Source organism: Atractosteus spatula, chromosome 1 (assembly GCF_055471065.1).
Source record: "Atractosteus spatula isolate fAtrSpa1 chromosome 1, fAtrSpa1.hap1, whole genome shotgun sequence".
Taxonomy (NCBI): domain Eukaryota; kingdom Metazoa; phylum Chordata; class Actinopteri; order Semionotiformes; family Lepisosteidae; genus Atractosteus; species Atractosteus spatula.
In genome coordinates, this window is record NC_142706.1 from 1,174,758 (window position 1) to 1,191,891 (window position 17,134).

Below are 17,134 nucleotides of genomic sequence, written 5' to 3' on the forward strand. Positions count from 1 at the left end.
ACCGACCAATCAGGACAGGGGCGGGCCTTGCCCCCCGCAGAGGTCACAAAGGTCAGCAGAAAGGCTTCAGCACCCCGCTGGACACAAGCAGAACTGGTCTTAAAGCCAGAGAAGTAGAGCATTTTTTCCCCTGCTACGGGGACGGGGAGGCCGGAAGGAACGTGTGGCCGTGAAGGGACGATGCTGTCGCCGAACCTGCGTCTGGGGGACAAGAGCGCTCTGGGTCTCACCTCCAATACAGTGCCGAGCCGCCTGCAACGCGAGGGGGTGGATCGGCGCCGAAGGCCCGGCCCGAGAGCGCCTCGGGTCCCGTCAGTTCTGGCACAGGTCCCTGGAGGGCGACGGGCAGCTGGGGTCCTCAGGCAGCGGCGCGAGTCGACTCAAGCGGGCGCACAGACACCGCATGACAACGCGCCACCTGTCCGGGAGAGACGCCTTTCATCAGTGCGCGCCGCTCCGTTTCCCAGAATTCCAGCAGGAAGGAAAGTGAAAGACAGGTACCGAGCGCATGATGCCACACTTCCTGCAACTCCACGACACCGAGCCGTCACTACACGTCTGACGAGCGACATGCAATCATCCCACATACCCAGCTCTTCAATATTACCACTTAACAACACAGAGGAAGGTTCTAAAGCACCAGCTAAAACAACTGCTTTCCTTCCCAGGAGTAACACTGCCAAACACAGACCATAAAACAGGGCAAACAAATCAATTTGTATCGCATATCAAGAGACAGGGCAAACACCCACCAACATATCACATTGGCCAAGTCCTTAAAGAGCTGCAGGCGACAAGACAAACAAAACTACCACTGTTACATATCAAAGAACGGGACAAGCACTCAAACTGTGAAACAAACCTCTTTCTGAGCCTATACAAGAGTCGGGAACCCCTTGCAGTGTGTCTGTCCTACAGAGCAGACCCAGCCCGCGCTGCTGTCCTTATTGAGGTTCATTAAAACTGAATCTGCACAAGACTGTGTCCTGCTCCACTGATGAAGCACTTCCCACGACAACATCTGTCAGCTTCCTCACCGCTGTCCTCTGCTTGCTTATGGCTGAACAGCAGCTTTGCCAAGGGCTAGGGTTCGAGCACTCCCAGCTGTGGCAATGCCAAAAAGGTGGAGCTGAGGAGGGGCAAATGTGCAGATCTCTAAATCATTCAGAGTCAAGCTCCAGGCCCTAGAGAGCCTCACTGATTTCCGGTTTTTAACTGTACCAGAGCTTCTTTACTTAATTGTCTTGATTATTGGCTTGATTAGTTTTAATCACCAAAGTTTCCATGTCTTCAGCTATGGAGGAGGCTGAGTTCCCTATAAGCCCCTGCAGGGCTGTGTCTCTGCAGGACCTGAGGTTTTGCTCACAGGTGGTCTCCTCCCAGGTTTATAAAGCGAAGAACAATTTTACCAAGAGAGAGTAACTGCGCTGAGCCAGGAAAGGGTCTTTAATACTGCTTTGTCAATGTATCAAAAATCTGAAATCAAAGTGTAACAAAAAAAACAGCGGGCTCAAGAAACTGCAGTAAATGGGATGTACTTGGCGCTGATACAGTCGTGTCTGGATTCTCATCAGGGTGCCAAGGCTTCTCCCAGCATGCTCTGCGCTGCAGAAGGAGAAGCATGTGTCACTGTCACGGAAGTTTTTCACATCAATATTCGATTTTGGAGTTTTCACGGACTCTAGGAGAAAGGGGCAATACAGCTGCAAGAAAAATGTAGAAGCCAAAGGCTAGATTGTCTTTCAGGAAAAATAGGTCACCTTCTACAAACCATACAGCACAGCCAGTCAGGTCTGAGATATTGGACTGTCTATTTTCAAGGATATGGGAAAACATACTAAATTGCCTTGACGCAAATGTTTCTTTCTGTGAACAATAATTTAGATGATAGGGAAATGTCAGGCTATAAAAGCTTCCTTTTAAATGACAGTGTGGTTGTGCATGAGTGCAGAACTGCACGATCGCATTTCATCAGAGAGCCATGACGCAGTACACCTCAGCTCTACTCTTTCAGCTCACACTGTGAGGGAAACACAGCCGAACACATCTAATCTAGCCTAATCAAGAAGGGCATTAGGTGACTTTAGTTTAACTGTGAATCTAAGGATTTGAAAACTGCATTGGTGTCTCTTGGTGAATCTTCTCTAGCACACAAGTTTTTTTTACTTAAATACTAGATGTAATCAAACTTTTTAAAACATTCAGAGAACAAGTAAAGGTTTATTCCATGCTGAAAAGAGAAGAAAAGAAACGTAACATTTCGGATGCTTAGCCTTCCTTTTAAAATTGTAATATTTTAATTAAGATGTAGGAACAAAGAAGGGGCATGCAGATAGTTTTAAATGATATATCCAGAAGACTTGATCATACTTTAGATGCAATCCATTTCTTCTCAAGTCAGGAAATGCAACTGCAGAGTGTTATCCCAATGTCTGAAGAATGGGGTGTTCTGCATTTACACAAAGATCGCTGATGGCCTACACACCATGGAGAGCTATCTGTAAGGAGGAGGCGAGTCCTCGTGATGCCACTGGGTGTGGAACTGGTCTGGCAATCAGCGGTCTGGCACCGCCACCCTGAGAGGGTCAGAGGGGCGCGGGCCGTGCTCGCAGGGGCGGAGCGGAGGGAGACGCAGAGCCAGAGCTTCCCCAGTGGACAGGAGGGAGGCACCAGGCAGCCCGTTCTGCAAGGCGCGACAGGTGCTCGAGCACACAACACCGATCAAAGCTGCAGAGATGACAACACAAAACAGAGGGACGCACTAGGAGAAACACCAGATGTCCAAAGTTAACTCCTATGACAAACTACAGTCAACAAAGAAACAATGTGGACTAGCCATAATTACAGTAATTACAGTTCAATTGACAGCTGCAGCCTCCAACGACAATTTTGGACAAAATTAATCTTGGCATACTCCCAGTTTCAATGAGCAAATACATTCCAATCAGTTTGAAGTGGTTTGGAGTTTCATTAATTAATTAATAATTATGATAATATAATTGTAATTATAATAATAAAGCACTTTTTTGGATCCTCCACTCAAAGTGCTTTACAGGTATTGGGGGATCCCCTCCACCACCATCAACGTGTGGCCCCCACCTGGACGATGCGTTGGCAGCCACAGTGTCCAGTACACTCCCCGTACACCAGCCAAGAACACAGAACTCTGTGAACACTATCCCTCCTGCAAAAAGACTGCTGGACGTGCTGATCTGTTTAACACCGCGAGGTAAGCTCATTCAAGCTGGGATTTCAGTGATCCAGAAAATGGATTCTACCCGTCCTCCAACCCACCGGGCTTCCCGGGGGAAAGGTAACACCTCACTCACACCGCCCTTTACCCATCAGACGGTTTACTGTCGCTGCTCTGAACATCTGCAACCTTCTATAATCGGATTGTTACACAGGAACTGTTCTCCCAAGTACCAGAACATGCTGCGGAGACAGAAGCGTTTTTAAAACACGACTGCTATCAACAGCTGGAGTTACAATTCCTAGGAGTTTTTCCTGTTTGGAGTATTGCACCATACAATACAGTAGTCGCCCTTCACCTGCTGACTCCCAAGGGCCCCCCTCACTCGCCATGTGGCTCCTGTGTTTGTCTGCTCTGACAGGCTCGCTCACATGCGAGCAACAGCACACACTGCAGCTCCAGTCGAGCAAACTCACAGAGGCACCAAAACCGGACTCCAGCGCCAGTACTGTGCCAAGACACTGGCTCTGACAGCGCAGCAGAGATGATGCTGAGGCCAGACTCCTTAACCTTTTTTAAGAGAGTTCTAATTTTTTTTTCCCCTAATGAAACACTGGTAAAGCTTCAGAAAGCAGCTACAATTTGTGACCTCAAAAGAAATCTGAAAATGCTAAAAATCATCATGCTTTCATCAGAGGTGAACACCCAATATATGCCAACACACCGAAAAGCAATGCCAGTAAAATAAGTTTCTGCACTTACTCCATTTTCAAGACAAATGTCAACCCCTCTTCTCTGGCTGTCAGCTTGTGGAACAGCTACAAAGACTCGCCGGAATCAAGCCAGAGTCTGACAGGCTCTCTGGGAACCTGTCCGGCTCTTTACTGTCAGTGCTGCACAATAGAGGAATCACATTTCATGCTGAACAAGATGATAATGTCATCATTGTACTACAGCAAGTACAAAACGTGGATGGTTTAGACCTGGATACAACGATTTGTTATGAGAGTATAGAAAATATCTTCTGTGTTTAAACAAACCATTGACGACAACTTGTTTTCCCCACCCTACACAAGAATACAACCTATTGATAAGAGCACTTTTAATTAACCAGTATTGAAAACACTGCTTGAGCCCTCTTCGTCTTTGGAAAAAAAAACACATCATTCTGTCTGTGGTCTTAGCTCACCCTTAAATCCACCTGCTTCAAAACCCATTTTACCACAGCTATGGTTGCTGAGATGAAGACTGAAATACAAATCTGTACTGATGACACCTACTCACCATTTTATAAATGTCTCTGCTTCAACAGGCTGCCGCTGATTTCAGCATTTCAGCTGAACTTATTTTCGCAATACGGAGAGGAAGTGACCAAAAATATGCAGCAATAAGAAAAAAGAGGCTGAAAACTGAGCTGAAGCCCGTTTCATGATTACCAATGTTAAACACCACCACCAGAGGTCCCCGGAGCCTGCAAGCCAGGACAGATGGGAGCAAGCAGAGCAAATCTACACAGCGAGTCACGAGAAGCACGAGGAGATGCCAGTGAAGTGTGAGTGATTACCAGAGGTACTCAGAATCCTCAAAGGCATGAGCAGCTTCCTCAGAATCAGCAGTGAAACACGAACCCAGACGCACCAGGGTAAACTACAAGACGGTGTGTTTAAAACTGACAACAGGAGACACTGTTTCACACAGAGGGTTGTAGGAGTCTGGAACAAGCTGCCAGATTACACTGTACGGGGCAGTGCCATCCCAAAGACAATTTATACTGAGTGCAAAATTATTTTTTATTATTGCTACTGCCTTACATTAAAAAATGTAATGTTAGGTACACGTCCGACACACATCAATTTTAAAACCGTGAGAAAGCAGTCTTGCATTTTTTTAATACATTATTCAGAATTAAATTTGTCCTCGCAGACTTGGCAGCTAAATGAACTAACGGCGCTGGGTGAGCCACAGTCCATTTTATTAAGTGGGATCCTCAACCACCTAGTGAGTGCAAAACCAAAGAGCGAAAGTCACATTTCCTTACACAATGCTGTTCCAGAAGATTTGGAAGAATAAGGGTTGGAAAAACCAATATTATTGGACAATGTTCACTGCCAGGAGGTGTTACAGACCAAACCCCGCAGCCTCAGACATGTGACGGACAGCGGGCACAGAAACATCTGCTTACAATGGCTCAAAAGCGCCACTAGTAACGATTTCACGCACAGGGTCTTCAGAGCTTTAAAAAACAGGTGCAGCCGGCGTTTGGAGGTATGAGGACACCTGTGGCAGGCGTGCTGATCTAGCCCTTTGGATGAACAACAGCCCCGTGGAAAGAAAAAAACACACACACGTAAACACATAGAGAAACGGCTTTATCAAGCACAATCGCACATCGTGCAACCCCAGTCATCACACAGGGACGAGAAGGGCAGCGGTATCTTGGACAGCCTGAGCACCTGAACGCAGCGGAGCTTTGCAAGGACGATGGACGCAGAGCCCAGAGCGCCCCCCCACCCCCAGCATGGGGGCTGCCAGGCAGAGGACGTTAGCACGGGGTCCGATACACGCCGTAGCGCCTCTCTCTGCATCTTCAAAACAGGAATTGGAAGACTGGAAATTGGAAGAATTGGAAATTTCAGCTGGAGACAGAACTCAAACCCCCGGGGGAAGGGTCTTGAACGCACCACATCAATATCAGTCGCACCTGCGCTGGCGGGTGGCGCGCTACTGTCACAGCTGAGGAATTAGTATAACCTCCGCTCACGAGACACTCGGAGCCGCCGAAACAAGGTTTTCGTTTTCGCAGCACCGAGCCACACTGTCATGTGAGGAATGAGAGGCTTTCAATTACTTGCACATGCTTTAATTGCCTAAGGGCAGGAGGATAATTGCTCATCTGGAGGCAAACCTGCTTCGCTCTGTCAAGTCACTATTGGCTCATTTGGCCCCTTGAAATCTGCCTGCCATTCCTCCCTTCGGCACTGAGAGACGTCGCCAGATTCCTGCCGCTGCTCAGCATTTCTGTTTCTTGCGCTGTGTTGAATCTGGTACCTCCGGTCAGCCTTGGCTCACGCCACTCGCGGATACAGTCTCGACATTCAAAGCTAATACAGACATACAGAGCCCTTCAATTAACATAATGTAGCGCTTAATTGCCTTATTGATCTCAAGGCAATTAATGGCAAAGTTTAGCACAGCAAAGCTAGTGTGTTACAGGCACAACTAAGAGACAGAAGTTAGGAAACGAGGGACGAAGGCTTATCCCTGAGGGGCTGACAGGCCCCATCTCTGCTCTAAGAGGAGAACAGCAGGCAGCAACGGCCACGAGAGAGTCCGATGGACAAATTAACGCTGCAATGATTAATCACGGCCAACAACGAACGTCTCACCAGTCTTCTGAATTCTTTGTTTATACTGTAAGTCATGTTCTAATGTGCACCATATGGATGCAGCTCCAGAAAACAGTCCAGGTTAGATCCAAGCACTGAAACTCAAACAGTGCGCAGCAAACTCCCAAGCAGTCGACCGCTTTCTGGTTTTTCCACCTGCTTATCTTCGAAACCCAGATTCTCCACTGGCGGTTGAGGAGTCACCCAAAATGTTCCGTCTTTCAAGTTTCTCCACTAACTGCTGCCAGGTTTCATAAGATCCAAGCCATCTCCCACTGTGATTGCCTTCCATGTGTGGGTGGCTTTTTCCCCTCTTTTGTTTCTTGCCCTCCTTGACTCGACTCAGTGACTTGGAGTTATTTGCTTCTGCTGCGCGTGACGGCGCTCATTCTATGGCCTTTGCATTACAGTAGGAGCACTCCCTCGCCACAGGAACTCGGGCAGTCTTGGCTATGGTAAAGGTGTGCCATCTCTTCCTAAGACACAACTCAGTTAGGCATCAGGAATAATGTCTGGCCTCACAAACATCTAGTGACGTCTGCTCCGCTGGTGCTTTGGCCTGTTTTGTCAAGTCTTCAGCGACACGAACAGGCTGAGGTCTGGCAAAGCCCTGCTTTCTCGAATTTCCCCTCCCCAGGCTGAATCATCTGTTCCTTAAAAAGCACATTCATCACAGTGACTGGTACAACACCTTTCAGCAACAGGCGCATGGCTTTCCTGAGTGTTACTGAAACACTTTCATTATTTCAGTGTGTCAGTTGGACGCACTGTTCCCAGGAACGCCCAGTAAAAATCCAAACATTAGCCCGAAACCTACGTACATTCATGCTGGAAATTTAAAGACATTTAAAGAAATCTACTAAGATACAATCTACTAAGATGCAAATCTACTAAGATTACCCTGGTCCAAAATGCATCAGGTTCAGATGGACAATATCTCTTCTCCTGTGGTTTGAACTATCCAGTGCTGTTCTGTGCTTACAGTCATTGGTGATCACACAGCTCCTTGTTTTGCAGATTCACAACGCAATCTGAGAGAAATAGTAAAAACCTCCATCATATTCAGACACCGATGACTGTGCCTCGGAGAGCAGGGGTCAGAATGCATGTGCGATCAGAGGGTGATTGCGTATATTAGTGGTGTGTGAGCTGTAGGATAGCAATTTGGGAAATAATGCTACAAACGAAGCACACAGGCCTAATTCTCTTGCGCACACACACACAAAAAAAACGCTGGCCTCCTTCTTATGGGTTACAAGCACATAAACCCAGTTATCTGATCGGCGGCGGCAGTTTGACAGCTGACTTCATTCCAGCAAGGACTTTTACTGCAATTCTAATTTAAAAAAATCAGGACGGGGAAGAAAAAAAGCCTCTTGGAACCATTCTCCTCCCCCTCCTGGAGCCGCCTCGATCTAAAACGGCGCAGAGCGGAAACAGTGAATCAGCACTGCGCTCCCAGGCAGCAGGCAGTGGTTGTATAACGATGAAGTCATCAGATACATTCCCTGTCCCAGTAACCTGATGACCCAATGACCTACTTTTCCCGCAGCTAAACTCTTACAGCGCTGTTTAACAGGTGTCTTTTTTCCTAGCTATGAAACCCCTTTAAAAAAAAACACAAAGCTAAAAAGCTCATGAAAATAAAGAGCCTGAAAGTCCCTCTCTGTGTGAATATTCGCCTGTTCCCCGGTTTCCTGAACTGTGACTCCTTTCAGTTTACAGCTTGGATCCCAGCAACAGCCCACGACACCTCACACACAAGCCGGCTCCAGCGCACCGCTGTGGAACTTACAACAACAGGCTCGTTCAGCTCTTCTGGTGAGGCAGGCTGGTGAACCAAGAACAACCAAAGACCAGGAAAAAATATACGTTTAAACTGTTCCAAGTATGAAGAAATGCTTCATAACTTCACAACTACAGATGCGACAGCTTTCAGTGAAGATAAAAACAAGAGTTTGAACCTTCCTGTGCCAACGGTGGTGCTGTTCGGGCTTGGGCAGTCTCCCAGCTCTGCTTCTCTCTCACACACACTTGCTGCTACAATCTTTACTTTCAACATAGCAGGAGTCCCAAATTGTCCCAAAACCCCTTCCCTCACAAGCACAACACCACCAAACTTCGACCTTTACAGACGTTAGGACCATGCACAACTCGCACACAATTTTGCACTTAGAAAATGTTAAATATTTAGTCAAACTTTGAGATGCAACAACTGCTGCAAATGTACTATGACATCCACTTGTTTGTTGTTGTCTTTTCAAAACTTTCTTTAGGTTTTGAAGAACAAGCACTGGGAAATCTAGTCTTACGAAATCTGTTCTGTATGCAAGCTTTCTTTCAACTGAATTTTTTTTTCTTCTTTTGTTGCCGTGGCAACAAAACAGAGCTTTCCTTATATTTTTTTAAAAGGCTGACGTACTTATTATTTTTTATGCTTTAAAAAAGAAACACGTCAAAATGAAACATGAAATGAATGTAATTCAGCAATGAAGGACTTAACTGAGTTATGTCTGAGTTTAAAAGATTATCGTAGCTGTTTTGTGTTCAATACACAATGTATACACAAGTATTGTTGTCTGTGTCTGTTGTCTGTGAACCCACCACTGAAAACCACGGCCCCAGCAGAATGTATCAGGACATCTGAACTGCAAAAGATGCATATTTGTAGGATTAGTAGTTATTTACACCCAATATACAAATGTACTGGACAGACATAGAGAGCTGTTTCATCTGGGACAAGGCTTTTAAAATCATTCACAGGGCTGTAATCCGGCTAAATGCCGTATTGATGGAGTCACTGATCGATTGGCTAAACCCGCTCCTCCGTCTACACCTGTTCCAAGCACTCTGGATCTCCTTAACCTCCAGAATGCAGGCGTGATCCACATACATGCCGGACTTAACCTCTTACACTTAATCCTCTCTGCGCCAGCTGACAGCTACGGCCGCTCCTCGTCTCGGGCCGGTCCCTGGGCCGGCCCTGCCTTGGACTCCAGCAGCGCTTCTGCGAGCGGCCTGGGGCGCTCCCTCCCTGCTCCCGATACCGCCGCGGGAATTTATGGAAGTGAAAAGTCACACTGTGGGAGGAATGGAAAGAGGTGGGGCGGGTGTGTGTGTGGGGGGGGGTGGGGGGGGTCCCAGTTTCTTTAGGTAACACACTGACCTACAGTCTGCACAAACAGCAGAGGAGGCTGGGTCAGTTCAGCCACACACAAACTGGAAGAGCAGACCCTGTCAGACCGGAGAACCACAGACCTGGCAAAGGTCAGAAGACAAGTGCCTCTCTGCTGTGATTTAGGCAGCACCTCAGTCACAGCAAGATACACGATATGCACCAGTTGACACCGGGCACCGGGGGGAGCTTGTGGAGGCACTGGCAAAGGAGACCACCAGGGCAGCAACTGCGCCGCGCTTGAAAAAGCCAGTCCAGGCTGACTTTCAGCACGCACACATTAATCACTGGCGAGAACGACATCACCTCTTAGCAAGGCCAATCAGTGTCAGCCACTTCGCACAACCAAACCAGGAAAGGAATGTTTTGGCAACAACAGAGCGTGAGACACATGCTTTGAAGAGTGGCAGCTAACACCCAGGAGAGAGGCGTCTATTGACTTTCTTCCCTTAAATGTAGGTCAGCTTAGCTTTAAAGGATGTGACTCATTCTTTGGATCCACCTAAGAGCTAATTGTGCAGTTTACTGCATGCACAGAAACATCAACATGAAAACTGAATTAATCAAGGATGGCATAGCAACAGACTTCACAGCTGTACATAAAAATATCCTCTTCCCTCCTACTCCTTAACTTCCTGAAATATTACCCCACCAACCCTTCTTTCCTCTAGAAGTAGCTGCACTGTGTTACTTCCCAAGCACATCTTAGGGTTCCTGAACCGCAGCACTCGACCTGACCCCCGTTTCTGCACACTGCAGGTTACAAACGTGAGCCCAGCCCTGCCACGTCATGCAGCACGGCTACGATACACTTACGGAACAACGACTTTACCGTGACCACGCCACCGTCCCAGGTCGCCCTGACTTGTCACACTGCGTAACCGGGGCCGCCATTCACTTAGCATCTCTGCCACTTTCTGTGACCAGTGTCAGCCACGATCCCCTAACAGCCAGTCACTCCGGATATATCAGTCCTCCCTGGCTTTGCTTGCATTTCTCTGCTAAACGCAGAATTGTGAATGCTGCATCTTCCCATCCAACCATCCATCCTCTGTTTCCTCCAATTCAGGAGCAATAGGCACAAGGCAGTGTACGCCCTGGGCGGGACGCCAGTCCATCTCAGGGCAGACCCACAGATACAAACACGCATGCACTCCCAGCAGGGCCAGTTTTCCCAGAAGCCTCCCAGCATGTCTCTGGACTGTGCGTCTTCCCATCAAGCCACCAGGCTGGCTCGGGCCCGGCCACCGGAAAGTGGCAGCGCGCCGGCCGGGGACTGTGGTCTCTGGTCACCACACTGGCGGCTCTGTCAGACGATCCCCCTACCAGACACTCCAGCCAGGGATTGAGATTTCCCATTCACGCTGCCGAGTTCTGCAAACAGTACAGGTCTCTGGGCTTTTCCCAGTAAGAGGTCATGTCTGAAAAACTTACACAAGCACCTCCCTCGGCACCCCGGGCACGCTCGTGCCACGAGATTCTCCCTGCCAACAGGCTGCGCAGCGCTGCCCCTTTCTACAACCGTCAGATTTACCAGGGAACTGCTTTGCTCAACTTCCTCTCTCGCAGTCTGTGTGGAAGAAGCGCACCGACTCCGATTCACTTACAGCCTCCTGTGTGGGTGTGTGGCCACGGCAGGCGGCAGGCTGTGCCCTCCACTGCCCGCTGGGAAAAGACTTTCATCATTCGTCTTCCAGGCTCCTGCAGGCTCCTGGCTCTGCCCGTGTGCTTGTTCTAGCTCTGTCTGGGCTTGCAAGAACTTCGAATCATCTTTTCACACCCACTGTGCTTTTCAGCTCCCGCAGAGTAGTGTCGTGTATAGTTGCTCAACTGAAACCCACTGGCCCTTACTGCGAAAAGGCCAGCGGTGTCGCCACTGAGCTGCCCGCGCTGCCCTCCGCAGCCAGGAGGCTGGGCTCGTACCCTGACTGACCTGAGACCTGACGGTACCTGCCCCCTCCTGGACCGGTGGCCAGCGTGCGGGGTGTGAGCTGCGGTCCGAGAGGTCAGCAGCTTCCGCCGGAGATGCCACTCGAGATCCCCACACTGCTGGACCCTAGGAGTGGCTCTCCTTCACTCACATGAGAATACCAGTATTACTGGTGCCATTGCTCAGTGCACCTGAAAGCTGCACACACCGCCTCGGGTACAGGGAGCGGCTTCAGCTGAAGGCGGCTCAGCTAGAAGCAGAAGAGGCTGCCCGCCCCAGGCAGGCGAGGAGCCGTGAAGCAGCTTGGGAACGTCCATATTCCAGCAGCACTGGAAGAGCCAACGTGGGACAAGCCAAGTCAGAAGACAGGTGTGCTGTTCAAAGCCGCACCAGGGCACACAGAGCATGGGAAGCGACAGATTTATTGCCGATGTCTGAATTCTGTGTGGAGCGACTTCATACTGGATGCTGGGCTGTTTAAACTTAACGTTCTTGTGTTTTATTTACATTACTGTACGGTGTCTAAAGCTAAAAAATGAGAGGGGGACAAGATCAGAGAAAGGACTATTTCACCACCTAACATTTTCCAAAGGCACTTGAAAGTTTTTATTTCAGTAACTAAACACTATTTTATCAAAGCAACTTCCGTCAGTGCAATAATAAATACATGATATATAAAAACTGTTACATATGACAAGAGAGACAGGCAGGTCATCAACTCGTCACCTGAAGGACCTTGCAGGTCCCAAAACAACATGTTCAAACGCGAGTCGTATGGAGCTCCACAAACACCACGCCTCAAGGACAGGGAAAAAGGCATCCTGCTGACATCGAGTGATCATTTTGAACTGAACACATGCTTGGGTGACCAAGCGGAAGGAGCAGTCAGCAGTGGGTCAGTGTGGACAAGCCCGAGCTGCAGCGGGGGCATGACTGCGCGCAGACGGACACGCAGCAGCACAGTGAGTCTGCCCCCCAGCAGGAGGTCAAAACGCAAACCGCAGCTGCACTCAGCGAGGGAATCCCCTCCAGCCAGCCGCCCAGCCGGGTTCACTGGCGTCGCCTGTTCAGGCCCAGAGCGGCACCTGAGACAGCTGGCAGAACCACACAGGCCCGGCAGAAAGGACAGCTCTGTTTCAGGTGCAGCATGAACTCGCTCGCACACAGACAGAACCACAGAGGCCCAGCAAGCAGGACAGCCCTGTTTCAGGCACAGCACCCTCCCTGAAAACACGCTTCAGTGTGAAACCAGAGGTTTCCACTTGCGAGCAGCCTGAAAGGCACAGCAGCTGCCAGAGAATGTTTCTGCTCTAAATAAAGAGCTGCTGCACAAGTTCAAAGGAAGCAGGAGTTTGCCAAGCGCCTCGCGCCCTGCCAAGTAGGTCAGGCGGGTTTGTTAAAACTGAAGGTCTAGTTTGTGCATTCCAAAGGCTCGGCACCACCCCTGCGCCAGGTGGCCGGCCCTCTGCTGCACAGCCTGCAGGGCCTCACTGTCAGCCCGCGGGGCCCCGAGCTGAGACACAGTGGACCCGACCCCATCACTCTGCCCCCGACACGCCAGCTACGCTCACTGCTAGAGCCAGGAAGAGTTTCCGCTGCGAAACACTCGGGCTTCTAAGCTTCCCAGGCAGGTAACGCGGCTTAACAAGAAGACTTAAAACTGAGCAACTTTTCAGTAAGAAGCTCTCACATTACACGCTGTAGGCAAACAAGGGCCGATGATATACAGCGCGCTTCAGGATCTGGCGTCCACGTGCTACTTTACAGCATCACTCTTTACAGCATCATTTCCATCCTCTCCTACAACAGCGCACAAAACTAGGCGCTCAGAACGCCTCCCAGAGGACAGGGTGCAGGGCTCCCGCGGCCGAGCGAGACCAGCCAGCCTCACGCAGCGCCCCCTGTCGTAATGGCCTCAGGCAGCACAGCCTGGATTAAAACCTGCCGCCCACAGCCTAGAGGGCCGCGCTTCCTGTCCAAGCAGCCGAGCCCCTGGATCTGGAGCAGCCTTTCGGAAACCTTTCCCTCGGACTTCCTGCTTGTGAACTACATCCGGGACGACCAGCTGACCTGCGGCTGCAGCTCTTAAGACATCTGCCAGCCTACTACAGCACTCTGATATTTCAGGACGGTACCTACTCCCTCTGCAAGAGCTACAAGAGTCAGCTGATTTCTGCAGCTGCACATCCAGAACTATTAAAATATTTTACTCTTCTCTCTGCTACAAGCTGACTGCTGCCTCTGATTCAGTTGCCCAAGACATCCCTACTGGTTCCCTGGAGAAGTGAGTTAAATATAACCCAGGGAGAACCTGCCAGTAAACATCTGGATTGTTTATGCACATCAACACCTTCACAGTAAATGATTTACAGAAAAGGCTTTAGACGCATCAAAATTGGCATCCATGCACAACAAAAAAAACATTTGCATTTGTAATCCAAACTAATAAGGGGGAAAAATGGTTTATAAGCCGTGATTAAGTTTTGAAATAAATTTCTGAACGTCTTGGGAACCCTGAAATGCGAAGTGTAACAGACAACGAACAGCCTCTGGCAAGTGATCTCAAAAGCTGCACGGCTGAAAAACAGAGAGCAGTGAGGGCTCGTGCAGCGATGTAGGCCGTAGTACATGCATACCAGCTCCCGCCCTGCCTGGGAAACAGATCAGACGCATCTACAGTCCACACATGCTTTACATTTATTTTCAAAACAAAAAAACAAGCGCATTTTTTCCATCTGGCAAAGCATATATGACAATAAACGTTCATAGAAAGCTGAATATCTCCGCCTACAAGTGATTCTCGCAAAACTCCTTGAAAACGCTACATCAAGCAGACTGTGCAGAAATTCATGAAGATAACATCAGCACTGACATGAACCAAAAGTCAAAAGACTCCAGCATGTGTCGTCGGGCAAGTGTATTTGCATGTTATTAACGAGGGATCAGGATTACAAACAGGCTTATGTCGAGCACAGACAGCAACTTACAACTTACCATCTTCTTGAAAACCAGACCATTTCACGCTGCCTGCTGCTTCTCGCCTTTAAAAATGCGAACATTGTTTAAGGGATCCTTTCATGACAGAATGGATTGGTTCCAGGGCTGACGGAATGCGATCAGTTACGCTTGCTGGAGTCGACTCTTAATGATGATGTTTTTCAAATGTATTAAAACACTTACCACGTATTTTATTAAGCAGGTGTTGAGATGAAGTCTTGGACCTCGGGCTCTTTCGCTGCAGAACCCCACCAGCTTTGCCAAGTTTTCAGGACACCATCCGAACAGATTTATACCGTAACAAAGCTTTCATACCACATTTTAACTGAGGGAATGAAGACCACAGCACTCAGTCATCTGAAATTAACAAGCACGACTGCAGTCTGGCCAAAGCAACTGACTTCTCCTGAAGTACTAGTACGTTCCCAACGGGGGAAATAAATCTAATTACGGGGCACAAGGCATGAACTTAAGGAACAGAAACAATGGTTGTTGAGATCAAACTGTTCCTAAGTGTTCCCTGAGGAATTCGCCATGGCAACTCTCGACCTTGTAACTGTCCTGGCCAGCATTACGGTGCTCCGCAAATACATATTCAGGAAAGGCAATAACTTCTTCCTGCCTGCCTTCTCGTAACTGCTAGGATGCAAACCATGCTGGAACATTTCTAAGTTCGAATGCTGCTATCATAGTAGCTTTTGACACAAACATTTACCATTTTTTTCTTGCACGTAGGTTACGAGTCTCAAGAGTGAAACTATTCTTCCCCCAGTTAATAAGCAGCATTATAGCACAAACCAGAAAGTGACAGCTTGGTCACTGGTCTCATTTGAACCCAGCCTCCTTCAAGACAGAGTCTTCAGCCCACGTCTCACCTGGGAAAGTGGGAGTGAGCTGCTCAGGGCTGAGACTCCACTCTCTGGGCATGCAGTTAGCTAATACTCCTTCTGACCCACCAGCCCATGCAACCTCACTCTCAGCTCCCCCGGCGGGGCCAGGCTGAGCCAGGAAAGCCAGCAGATGGTCAGACTACAGCACGGCGGCCGCAGCCAGCAAGGCAATCCTGGTTTCCCCTGATCCGTTTCAGGCTTTGCTCTGCTACAGTTTGCTTCACAATGCTTCGTTTTTCCCTGACCTTGCATACAAGGATTAGAAAGACTAAAGTGTGGCCATTGCTGTCCTTTCTAAATAAAATTCAGAAATTGGTAGTGACCATTGAGAAGGATTTTCAACAAGTAACACAATGGTTATAGTGAAACAGGGAAAGACAAACCAGACAGAACTGCAGAAGAGGTGTGCACTGATGTTAATACAATTTAAACAAGAAAAAAAATCAGGCATCGCTGAAAGACTTTGATCATACTGCAATATCCCCACTATGTTAATATAGTCAAGAAAAACCATGTGGCTATATGAGATAATCTCTTCATATCACTCCACTCTATAGCATCTTAAACCTCCTAGCAGCTGGTTTAAAAGACATCCTCCTGTCCTGAGAACAGGCCCAACCTAATGCAACATGACAACCTTGATCTCCAGATCACAAGCACAAATGTCAATTCAGACCACAGAGAACAGGAACTTAGTTAGTCCAGCTACAGCTGTGTATTCTGCTAGCTGTGCCCTCTACGTCCTTCCACTGTACTCTTTCATCCAGTTAAATAAAATCACAACTACATATTGATTCTTAGAGTACAAATTCAGTCACTTGTCATTGCCCTCTGAATACGTAATACTCTTCTTTGAAATAATATTTCTACATTAGCCCTGGAACAGCACGGAACACATGGTATTCACAATACCTAATCAACATCCTGTACCTCCGAAGCAGATTATGAGGCATTTTCATAAGGAAAAGGCAAGCTTTTTAAAAACCTCTCCAAGCAACAGCTTTAAAGCTCAGATCTGGCTAGGAATGTGAAAGATCAACTCTCCTTTCATCCTAAATAACACACAAACAATCATCTGCAGAAAAACCCTACAATCTAATGTTCCAGTTCAAAAACTGGATTTTGGACAACAACATCATAGTCTCTATTTGCACACCCTGCACTGAGAACTGTCGTGCACTAAGAGATGTCGTTTGGATGCAGTTGAAGAGGTGTTTCTTTTCTAGCATAAATGAAGAGAGAAGAAAGTTTTCCGATTTGCTGCTGACCTGCGAAGAAACCTGGTTCAGGAAACTCCCAGACCATCCCAGCAGGTCCTAATCGAAGTACCAGCTGCCTCGCGGTTTGTATTGCTGGCAGAAAAGCAGTATTATTATTGACCCGTGCGCAGCAGGTGGATATCATTACCCTGGTACACAACAGGGCCAGCTGAACAATAAAACTGGAATCAGCACTTCGAGACCCTGCTGTGAAAATCAATATCACAAGGCCCACTGCCGAACGTGGTGTTACAGGGCTTGCAAGCAACTGAACAGAAAAAAAACAAGGCTGGCAAACAGTTGC

At 48.3% G+C, this 17,134-nt stretch overlaps 1 protein-coding gene across 3 annotated transcripts in view; it reads right to left on the bottom strand.

Annotated features, from left to right (window-relative positions):
- clocka (clock circadian regulator a) overlaps positions 1-17,134 on the bottom strand; it is a 63,244-nt gene that overhangs the window by 25,866 nt on the left and 20,244 nt on the right. For all 3 annotated transcript variants that reach the window (XM_088918277.1, XM_088918185.1, XM_088918125.1), the window contains exon 4: positions 231-418. The gene's annotated coding sequence lies outside the window, so the exon portion shown is untranslated. The remainder of the gene's footprint in view (positions 1-230; positions 419-17,134) is intronic.